Source organism: Rousettus aegyptiacus, unplaced genomic scaffold, assembly GCF_014176215.1.
Source record: "Rousettus aegyptiacus isolate mRouAeg1 unplaced genomic scaffold, mRouAeg1.p scaffold_m13_p_7, whole genome shotgun sequence".
NCBI classification, from domain to species: domain Eukaryota; kingdom Metazoa; phylum Chordata; class Mammalia; order Chiroptera; family Pteropodidae; genus Rousettus; species Rousettus aegyptiacus.
In genome coordinates, this window is record NW_023416310.1 from 6,111,539 (window position 1) to 6,123,612 (window position 12,074).

At 43.9% G+C, this 12,074-nt stretch overlaps 1 long non-coding RNA gene and 1 pseudogene across 1 annotated transcript in view; both read right to left on the reverse strand.

Moving 5' to 3' along the window:
* LOC107510849 overlaps positions 1-12,074 on the reverse strand; it is a 245,938-nt gene that overhangs the window by 183,303 nt on the left and 50,561 nt on the right. The gene's annotated exons all lie outside the window — the stretch shown is intronic.
* Positions 2,805-2,923, reverse strand: LOC118605756 (annotated as a pseudogene).

Sequence of the window (12,074 nt, forward strand, 5' to 3'; positions counted from 1 at the left end):
TACGTCTGTCAGGGAGTGGACTGCCGCCGGAGAGAGGCGAAGGAGGAGGTGCTTGATTTGATGACCTCCTAAGGCTCTGCCACGTGATTCTTATGTCATATAAGCCGAACCTCTCAAACTTACCGGATAGCTAGTATGGGGTGAGTTGTGCGTCCCAAAAAGATATGTGGGGTTCTCAGTTCCAGAACCTTAGAATGTGATTTTTATTTGTATGTAAGGTCCTTGCAAGCGTAATTAGTTAAGACGGGGACGTACTGGAATAGAGTGGCCTCTAATCCGATACGGCCATTGTCTTTATGAGAAAAGGAAAAATGACATAAAGACAGACACACGGGAAGAACATTCTACGAGGACAGCAGCGGAGACTGGAGTGACACAGCTACAAGCCCAGGACAGCCGGCCACCATCGGAGGCAGCTCGGGAGAAGCGAGGGAGGGCCCTGCCCAGAGTCTCGCAGGGAGCACGGCCCTACCGACTCCTCGGTTTTGGACTTCTGGCCTCCAGAACTGGGGCAGAATGGATCTCCATTGTCTTCAGCCACCCGGTTTGCGGTCATTTCCTACAGCGGCCCTAGGAAATGGATACGACGGATAACGATGGGGGGGATTTAATGCTCCCTTTCCCTATTCTTTGGAGCTTGAGCTATCGTTTCTTGACTGAGAGCGCCTGGGTTTGAAGTGTCTGGGGCTGAACACATGCTATTAAAGCGAAACCGTCTTCGCAGACTATTAGTGAGAGGAGCTTTTTAAATCCTCAGCCTCCCCTTCCCTCACTGTCACTGTACGACTCTCCTCTGGGAATTACCTGTCTCTCTCCTGCTACCTTTACCATAGAGAGAAGTTCCGAGTTATAGACACTCCTGCTCTAAGCCCCCTCCAGGGGTGCTGCAGACTATATACAGAATTGCATCAAAACTAGTAATTCCCGATACAGGAAATGCTATTACTCTTTCGGAGGAAAAAAAGAAAAAAATATAGATATATGTGACATTATAAGAACAAGGCCTCTGAGTAGCTGCTGCCAGCCGGAAGGGACGCTCAAGGGCAGCCGCCTTTTGATGTTGAAGTGTTTGTTCCCTGACGGGACCCGCACATTTGTAAATCAAGGATGGAAGCTAACAGCCATGGCAGGAAGAAAGGCAAAGGCAAACTCTCACTTCCTGTCGGCTCAGAATAAATGTCAGTTCTTCTGAAGGCGCAGTTAGAGCCTGAATCCCAGCATGAATCAGACCAAGTATTCCTATTTAGATAATAGTGAAATCAGGCCTTCCAGAATCGTTAGTCAGCAAATCTCAATTTTGGGAAGGCCAAGTTCTGGGAATGGAAACGAAAGGACGTGGTACCAGATTTAGACCTGTCGGAGACTAAAAAGAGCAAGGTGCAGGAAAGAAAGATCCAGGCTGCGTTCCTCTCGCCTGATGTGGATAGCAGGGAAGCTGGAGCGCACGGCAGGAACAGAAAGGTTCGCTCCCTTTGAAACGTTCTGTGAGCTCCTTCCCACTGCAAGATCGACATCAAAACACCGCCTCACAGTGAGCGGCTTCCACTCTGCCCACGACTTTCCTGTTTCTCTCCGCCACAGCCCCTCCTTCAGCAAGCCTCCCAACTCATGCACAAGGCAGTCAACCCTGTACTCCAGGCTTCAGAGGCTGCAGCCCATCATGCCTCTGACTCCTCTCTGGGCCCCCCGACGCAGAGGTCATTCTCCACTGAGCCCCGAAAGGCGAGGGCTGTAACTTCTCTTCCTGAAGCTCCTTCAGTATGAGGGTGGATTGAAAACAGGCCTTAGAGTCAGAGACATTGCTGTGCCTCCTAACCTTCTCTGTCACCGGATGTGGCATAAGAGAAAGATATGGCAATATTAGTTCTGTTGCTTTTCCCTACTATTCGGCAGGCCTCCCAGCCTTCCTAGAGAAATCCCAGTAATGGTAAACTGATATTCCACAGCCAGTAGACAGAGCACTGATTTGTAATTTTAAAATTACTTTAAATTCTTCTACTACTAAGACAGATGTCTTTGGATCTGTCCCATTTCATTTGGTGGTTTACAGGCACGTCCGCAGAGATATCGCAGGTTTGGTTCCAGACAGCCACAATAAAGCAAATATCACAATAAAATGAGTCACACCAATATTTGGTTTTCTAGAGCATATAAAAGTTATGTTTGCACTATACTACAGTCTATTAAGTGTGCAATAGCATTATAGCTAAAACAATGTATATTCACAAATAAAAATGCTTCATTATTAAAAAAAAAATGCCAACTATCATCTGAGCCTTCAGCAAGTTGTCATCTTTTTGTGGTAGAGAATCTGGCCTCTAGGTTGATGGCTGCTGATTGACTGGGGTGGAGATTGCTGAAGGCTGGATGGCTGTGGCAATTTCTTAAAATAAAACAATGAAGTTTACCACAGCAGTTGAGTCTCTTTCGCAAATGATTTCCCTAGAGCATGAGACGCTGCTTGAGAGCATTTTATCCACAGTAAAATTTCTTTCAAAATCGGAATGGAGCCTCTTGAATCCTGCCACTGCTTTACAAACTAAGGTTATGTGATATCCTAAGACCTTTGCTATCGTTTCGACAATCTTCGCAGCGTCTTCACCAGAGTAGGTTCCGTCTCAAGAAATCACTTTCTTTGCTCATCCATTAAAAGCAATTTCTCATCCATTAAAGTTTTATCATGAGATGGCGACACTCCTAATTCTAGTTTTCTTCCTTTTTTTTTTTACGCGAGGCAACCCTTGGTTGACCTCACAGACTGCAAGGACCTCGTCAGTTTACAATCCCTTATTTTTTATTTTTCACGCCTACAGCACTTGGTCTTCCTAGGTGGTCTCCCATCCAAATGCTAACCAGGCCCGACCCTTCTTAGCTTCCAAGATCAGGCAGGATCGGGCTTGTTCAGGGAGGCACGGCCGTAGACTAGTTTTCTTCTATTTCCACCACTTCTGCAGTTACTTCATCCACCAAAGGCTTGAACCTCTCAAAGTCATTGATGAGGGTTAGAGTCAACTTCTCCAAACTCCCACTAATGCTGATATTTTGACCCCTTCCTATGCATCTCAAACGTTCTTAATGCTCTCTAGAATGATGAGTCCTTTCCAGAAAGTTTTCAATTTACTTTGGCCAGATCTGTACGAGGAATCACTTAAGTGATGGCAGCTATAGCCTTGCGAAATGTGTTTCTTAAAGTAATAAGGCTTAAAAAATCATTTCTTGATGCACAGACTGCAGAATGGATGTTGTGTTAGCAGGCATAAAAACCATATTAATATCATTTTCCATCAAAGCTCTTGGGTAGCCAGGTGCATTGTCAGTAGTCAGTAATATTTTGAAAAGATTCTGTGTTTCTCAGCAGCCAGTTTCAACAGCGGCCTTAAAATATTCAGGGAACGATGTTGTAAACAGATGTGCTGCCATCCGGGCTTTGCTGTTCCATTTATCTGGCACAGGCAGAGTAGATTTAGCATAATTCTTAAGGATTTTCAGAATGGTAAATGAGCATCGACTTCCACTTAAAGTCACCAGCTGCATTAGCCCCTAACAAGAGAGTCAGCTTGTCCTTTGAGGCTTTGAAGCCAGGCACTGGCCTCTTTCCACCATGAAAGTCATGATGATGTGTTCGTCCAATATAAAGCTGTTTTGTCTAGATTGTAAGCCTGTTGCTTAGTGTAGCCGCCTCCACCAATGATCTTACCTAGACCTTCTGAATAACTTGCTGCAGCCTCCACATTAGCACTTGGTGCTTTGCTTTGCATGTTTATATTGTGGAGACAGTTTCTTCCCTTAAACCTCATGAACCACCCTCTGCTAGCTTGAAACTTTTCTTCTGTAGCTTCCTCACCTCTCACGGCCTTCGCAGAAACGAAGAAATGAGAGCCTTGCTCTGCGTTAGGCTTTGGCTTAAGGGAATGCTGTGGCTGGTTTTATCTTCTATCTAGACCACTAAAACTGTCTCTGCATTTACCATAAGGCTGTTTCTCTCTCTTATCATCAGTGCGTTCACATGAGTAGCACTTTTATTTTCCTTCCAGAGCTTTTGCCTTGCACTCACAACTTGACTAACTGGCACAAGAGGCCTAGCTTTTGGCCTGTCTAAGCTTTTGACGTGCCTTCCTCACTAGGCATCCTCATTTAAAGTGAGACATGGATGACTCTCGCTTTCACTTGAGCACAGAGAGGACATTGTAGGGTTATCAGCTGGCCTGATTTCAATACTGCTGTGTCCCAGGGAATAGGGAGGGCCAAGGAGAGGGAGAGGGATGGGGGAATGGCCTGTCAGTGGGGAAGTTCAGGACACACACAGTTATCGATTAACTTTGCCGTCTGGTGTGGGCAAAACTCCTGATTCCCCAAAACAATTACAGTGGTAACATCAAGGTCACTGATCACAGATCACTATAGCAATATAATAATAATAATAAAAAATTTTGAAATATTGTGAGAATTACCAAAATACAGCACACAAACACGGAGTGAGCAAATGCTGTTGGAGAATGGTGCCAATAGACACTTGTTGTAAGGTTGCCACAAACCTTCCATGTGTAAAAAAAGAAAAAGACAGAAAAAAGAAAAGCAGCATATCTGTGAAGCGCGATAAAATGAGGTATGCCTGAATTTTGGTTTAAAATTCTGATAAAACTTACTAAGAAAACAAGAGCGATTCAAGAGGTGTAAGAACCACCAAAATTAAGTACCTTCTTTGTAGGAGGATATTTTACATCCTCGTTCATTCGAGTAATTGTGGTAGTCTGAATCTTGCTTTATTGAATATATCTGAAAAAAAGACGAACTATTTTCATTTCGTCATTCTCCAATCAGAGAATCCTGCAGGCACTGTTCCAGGCTATGGAAATAAAATCATGAAGAAAACCTTGCATTTGCCTTTGATGTGCAAATATTAGTGAAAAAAAATACACAATGAGAAAGGCTGTCCTAGAGGTACAAGGATAGGAGTGAGGAGAAAACGTAGGGTCACGGGGATGAATAACTCTGCTTAAGAATTTGCAAACTGCGGTCTTGAAGGAGGACCGAAAATGAGCTGGGTACTGGCACATAGGAGGTAAAGTGGGGGTGTGCATGTGGGGGTGGAGAGTGGGGACAGGGAAAGAGGGGCCCTTAGTCAGAAGAAGAAGCAAATCTTTGGCATTTCTGAAAATAAAATGTTCCGTGTAGATGAGGAAAATAAAAAGGGTAAACAAGTGCTTGAATATGAAGACTAGAAGAGAAAGTTCTTAGATAGAAGGTTTAAATTTTATCTTGCAGTGGAAAGCCCTTGAGGAGTTTTAAACATGAGAGTGAAGGATCAGACAAAGCTTTGCAAAGGTCGCTGGCAGCGATGTGGGGAACGTTTCAGAGGGAACGAACCTGGGGTTGGGGTGCAAAGACTCATTTAAATACTGTTGCAATTATCTATCCAGCAGATGATGTCAACATTGAAGGGAAGCATCTGAAGAGGCGATGATGTTAATCCCGGTTCCCAGCAAATCCTGTACAAAGTGAATAATCTGGGATCGATTTGCTAGCTGGATGAAGAACAAGGAAGAAGACGAGGAAGAGGAAGGAGAGGAAGAGGAAGAAGAAGAAAAGCAGCAGCAGCAGCAAAGATAAAGGGATCTAGAGAGAAACGAATGCTCTTCTCAATTCTCTTTTTCATCAAAACAAGTAACAACGCTACCGTGAACAGAATGCTAGAATTAAAAAATAAATCTTGGATAGCATGTAGACTGCTGTTCCCACGTAGAGAAAAAATAGTCTTAAATATTAATGGATAGTTTTTCCTGCTTGGTAATTTTTTCTCACCACCATTCCACCGTCAGCTGTCTGTGAAGCTGACTTATGGCTATAAAAATAAGGAGGTCACAAAAGATTCCAGTGAGAACCACCATTTAAAACTTTGATTTCCTAAACAGATCTTGAAAATCTATGGTGCAGAGCCAGTAACTAAACTACTATTACTCGGTGTGCAGTTAAAAAAAAAAAAAAAAAATCTCTTCCACATAAATGTCCTGTTCTTCAATGACAATCCAAGCAAATCCACGACTTTATGGCTACTCTTGGTTTTAAAACCAAGTCCTGTTTTACTAAATAAGATTCTCTTTTCGGTATCACAAATGGCCATCTGGGAAGTAACCGAAAGGCCCCCCCCCCACCGGAATGAAAGCGCTGTACTCCGCCGTCCGTGACCCAGCACAGGGACCGAGAGCGCGGCCCTCTCCCCTCAAGGTCTTGCTGAAAGGTGGGTAGGAATATCGGACACGGCAAACATTCTTTGTCATTTCTTAGGTGCTGCTCTCATGGTCCTCTTTCCGCTAGTGCTGACTGGCCCACGGCGTCCTTCACGTGGCATGCCGCTGTCACACACACGTTCTTCCGAGGGCCCGTATGTGGATTTCCCAGAGTCTCTTGCGAGAACCTCATTGCTGCAGAGAGTCTCCACATTGACCATTGGACCGTTAGTTAATTCCTCCTTCCTCAATTTCTGTCTCTGGGAACACATCCCGTGGACTCTGCTGATGTCCCCTTGTCCCCAAAAGACACCCTATTGGATAGCTAACAGATGGCTTGAGTCCAGCAGCTCTCCATAGCATCCATTCTCAAACATCCACATCCTGCTGCACCGAACAGCAGTAGGAAGGGTGCTCTGCCCTTGATTGCCCGGCCATCACGGTGGCTTCAATCATCTGCTACTTCCGGGCGAGAAGCAGGCACCCATTTCTATGGTTACCGGGCCACCTGTATTAAGCTCCCCTAAGAATAACCTCATAGCTCTATACTCTGATAGGCTGCAATGCAGTGATCGTGGATTTTGCAGCTCAGCTCAGGAATGTCCACCGGGGGTGCATGGTCTCAGTCCCTTTCTTGCTGACCCTCTAGAACTCTCTAGATGATTCTCTCAGAGAGCTCCTCCCCTCTCCCTGAGCAAGTAAAAGGGAAACACTTCAGGTATAACTACCACTGAAACATTTTCTTGTCCTCTAGCCAATTCCCTTGAAATTTTTAGTCGCCTCGTTGCATAGGACAGGGGATCGTGAGACATGTCTGGCACTGTGTCTTCACGACCACTGGAAGAGATGACTGGCAGTGGCCTGGTGCTTTATTTAGAATGTCACAGTACTTACTGTTCCGGGTTCGGGGCTTCAGCCAGAATTCTGTGACAATAGGAAAAGCCTCATTTAACATTCCAGCCTAACGACTTCGAGAATTGAAAAGGATTTTTGCCACTGTCATTGCCATTGTTGATTTTAGCTCTTCAAGAACTGTAGTATGTACTCAGAATATAGAGTTCTATCAACCACGGAGCAGGGGAGAGGAAAGGCTCACCTGCGAGCTGCGTGCCAGCTCTGCGTGGAAAGGAAAGATAAAGTTCTGTATCACACACGGGTGATGAGATATGTGTGTCTCGATGCGGGGAGGGTTAGGCGGGGGGACTGCTTTATATTCACTTTGGGGTCTAGCTCGGGGCTGTCACAAACCACCTAGTGAATCCTTGTGCTTTGCAAGGAGCCAGAGAGAGAAACAGCTACAAGGAGACCCAGAGAAAGGACCTTGGAATCTCCTGCAGCCCCATCTGTCACAAGGAGCATCCAAAAGAGTCTGAAAATGCTAGCAGATGGGAAGAGCCCTCCAAGTTGGGACAAGAAGGAGACAGAGTTTGTTACAACATGGAGGCCATGATGAGGTGGCCAGCAGGTGATACAGGCCCAGGAGGGACAGGCTGTGGCCAACACAGAATGAGACACACCTCAGCGGTGGCTCGTAAGAACACACACGGCACCGAGACTCTATGCCCACCTCCCTTCACACCACGCCCAAGCCTGGAGCCAACACAGACGCCTACACCGTGATGCCACCCCAGGGGAAGAGTGGGAGCACCGAGGGACTGAGATGGAACCACGTTCTCGTTACCCAAATGAGACTGGGTTTAAAAATGACTGACTTTTATTTGCAAAATCTAGTTTTCTGCATCTGAAAAAAAATTAAAAAATAGGCAGCTCATGAGCTAGGCTGGATTCAGACACAAGGAACATGAATGTGTCCTTTATCCATTCCAGACTGTATCACTAGGGGATCCCAAAGGACAGGTACCTTGAACACTGGGGAGGGACTTCACCCCAGAATCCAAAAGAAAGTTTGCGATAAAGCGTGATAGAGATCTTGATTCTGATCATTGCCTTACACCAAAAGGAGCAATTCCAGAACCTCCCTGTGTTGGCTTGGAGTGTCTAAAGGAGGCATTTGCCAAAACATTTCCTTTGGATGTGATGAATCCTGCCTTGTCACAGTCAAGCTCTGCAAACAAAGCCAAAGCCTGAATCTCTAAATGACATGGTTCTTTCCTTAATCCTCATCTGTTTGGACACACAACTGAGTTCGTTCAAATTAGCATCAGAAAGCATGGAAGGCTGAGAGCACTCATTTGCAACAGTAGACTGCTCGGTTGCGGAGGGTCACTTAGCCCACTGGGTGTTGAGTCCGAAGTCTAGAAATACGAGATATGTAACCTTCAGCAAATTGCTTAAATTTTGCGTGCCTCAGTTTCTTCTTTTACAAAATAAGGATGATTACAGCATTTCTCTCATAGCTGACATAAGTCTTAAGCCAGCATATCTTCATGCAGGAGAATGTGTAAAAGAGTGAGTTCTCTGTCAGTGGAGGCATTCAAATTCAGGTGGGACGGCCACATGGCGGGGATGTTGCGTTGGACTGAATAACTGCTGAGATCTTTTCCAACTCCGAATATCCTTGAACAGCAAGGCTCAGTGCCAAAGAACAGAATCCACTTTGTGCTAAACCCGACCGATGGCTCTCATTTGAAAAAAGGAGGCCAAAGACATACAATCTATTTTAAACTAAGATAGAAATAGGCCAAGTCGCCCTTGTTGTTGACTCAGCGGCTGGGGAGTCACTGCAGACGCAATGGATTTAAAATCAGGAGACCTGGGCTGGAGGCCCAACTGTTGTTCTCAGCTGTTCGGCCTTGGGCAAGTCAAGCAATGAATACTGTTTGCAGTTTCTTCACTTTTAAACTGGGCAGAATTTTTTTTTTTTTCTCAAAAGGTACTCATGAGGATTAAATGAGCCAACATGAAATTGCTCTGAAAATGGTAAATCATGAGATGAATATAAGCATTATCATTTCCAGAGCTCAGATTACACTATACATCATTAGTTTTGAAAATAACATGTAACCTCAGACCCTGGCTGAGACGAAGCTATTATTTTAAACACCGTGATGGGTATAGAAGCTGGAAAAACTGTCGTTTTAAAATTTCTTGCGTATTTTTTCTACTGAAGAGTGGAGACTCCAATTTACCTTTAAGTCGGGAAGTAGATGTGTTCTAGGGGTGAGAGAGGGTGAGGGTGAGGGAGGGAGGGAGGGAGGGCGGGGGAGAGAGAGAGAGAGAGAGAGAGAGAGAGAATGTGCGCGCGCGCTGGGCTATATCTGTTTATGTAACTATAAGTCGGATCTCACATATTTCATTTAAGAACAGTGAGGTCGACCTCAATGTGAATGACGAGGCTTTGGACCCAGTACTTCACTGTTTTTTTTGTTTTTTGTTTTTTCCTAAATAAGATATATCTTTTATCAGAAATTTTCTCTATAGATTTTCACTCAAATATTTATGGACAGTAACTCTATGCCGGGTGAGTTACGGAATTGATAAATGAGATAAGCTCCTAATGGTGTTCATGGGCTATTATAGGAGAGAAAATAAGCAAAAATTACACAAATTATTTATGAAGATATACATCCTAAAGGCAGTGAGGAAGTAGAAAGTGCTTTGAGAATCTGTAAGCAGAAGATCACTAAACGGGGAGCTGGGGAGCTTCTCCTGACACAGGAATTTTGAAACTGAGCCTTGAAAGATGAACAGGAGTTCCCTAGGTTGGCGATGCCCCATGAGAGCAGAACGTTCCAGAAAATGTTTCTTTGTGTGTGTGGTTTTTTTTTGGAAGATAAATGTTTTCTTCTCTAGGTGAACTTAGACTACTAGTTCTATAAATAATTGCTTATTCTTAGCAAGTTTTCTATGTTCTTCTCTGGAAAGAAGTTATCAGGAGAATCAAGCTGAAATGAAAAAGACTCTATAAGGGCAAAGATGCACCATTGTATTTTATTCCTCGTCCTGGAGGAGATGCTGTGAAAAAGATAAGACTGGGCTAAATATTAACAGGACATAATAGTCTCCATATGTGGCTTTGTGCAATGTAGTTATTGTTGGTTTAATCATCTAAATAGCATCGCTTGGTACCCAAAGGCAAGGTCACTCTTTGAGTAAGGCCAGATTTTTACGTTATTTAAGTGAATAATCCCACTGTATTATCCTGTGAAAAGGTTGATCCTGAAACAGGAAATGAAGGCTGACTTTCTGCACTTTTAACTAAAAGGCAGTCTGAACTTGAACCTGTAACTAAAAATAACCAGACATGGTTGTCATGACGCGTTCTCCATAATGAGCCTTTCTTCTTTCTTCTCCCATCTTTCGATACATTTTTACTGAAATGCAAAGCCGGTCTCAGCTGTGCTCTGGTGAACCAGGGGAACTCTTCCCACACTCGGGAAGGTGTGGCTGAGGACAGTCACCTTCTGGAGCCTAGAGCCGTGGCGGCAGCAGCGTTATCTATAGAAGCCAAGTGTATTGAGCAACACGAGGATCACACAGAAGTAAAGAATGTGGTGACAATGTTGAATTTTACCCTAGTGCCGCAATCCTATAAAACAGCCCTGGCTAAGAAACCTCCCACCCATTCTTTTGTGTTCTGGAAACAGCTCGCTGCAAAGAAACATCTTTCCCTAGATGACTTATATGAGAGTCACAGGTGCTCCTTTGTTCACATGTGATAGGACCAGACACAGAACCTCCAAATTACCATTCTTCGTCTCGCAAATGATTAGATAGAGCTTCTCCTTAATACCCACCCACTTCCTCAAGAAGCGGCTGACCTCCGAGTCAAACATTCTGTGACCTGCTATCTGATCAAGTCACCCTTCAGCCCCTTTCCACACGCCTGGTTATTTCTGGCCTTGTTTATTTCCTATTAAAGGGAAAACTCCTTTTGCCTAAACCTTGATCATAAACCTTGCTGATTACATGGTCACAGAGTTCTACTTATTACAGTAGTCAAAGTCTCTGACCAGATGATGAGGGGAACAACCTTTAAATAGTCCTTGAAATAATCCTTTCAAATAAAGCTTCTGTTTACTAAGACCCGGCTTGTTTTTTATTTGAAAATAGTGAGATGAACATGAGCAGAGAACCATGTAGGATCCCTTTCTGAACACACGTGAGTTAGCATCCTAAAGAACCCTCAGAAAGAGTAAAAAGATGGCATAAAGAAGGATAATTAAGTCAGAAGTTCTCACGTTATTATTTTGACATTAAATATGAAATGCACTCTTATACTGTGGACGGGTTGGGGGAACAGTGCCTTTGGGTTATATATAAAATAATTTTTAATGGGAAAAACACCACAGGTAGTAGAATCCAGCCAACTTAGGATAAGCAATTCTTTCTCAGATATTGGAAATTGCTCTAGCATTAAAATCTAGTCTATTATGAAGTATATGCAGTTAAGAAAAAAAAATCCTTATCTCCACAGGCAAAGATTCTGCATTTGGCAGAATGGAGCCAGGAATAACTTCTCTTTCTGCACCTGCCAGAAAATGCAGTCTCTAAGTCTTTTCTCAAAGGTGACTCCAAATACCACTGAGAAATTTAAAAAAATCAACACACACTTTCTATCATCACCACTTCCTACATTCTGATGACCTTCTTTAGACATTGAGGTTCTGTCATTCTTCAGTAAAAGCAGAATTATCAGTGCTTCAACTCTTACATTTACTTATTTGTTAAACATGAAATCCCTTAGAGTAAGAAATGGTAGGAATGGTGGGGGATGGAGGGGGAGGCCAATGTTTGGAGTCAGAAAAGCCTAGGTTCCAATCCAGGTTCGGTCACACACTGGCTCTGTGATCTTAGGGGCAGGTAATTGAGCTCAGTCTGCTCATTGCCAAAATGGAAATAATGACAGCTATCATAGAGCATCATTATCAGGATTGATAATCACTA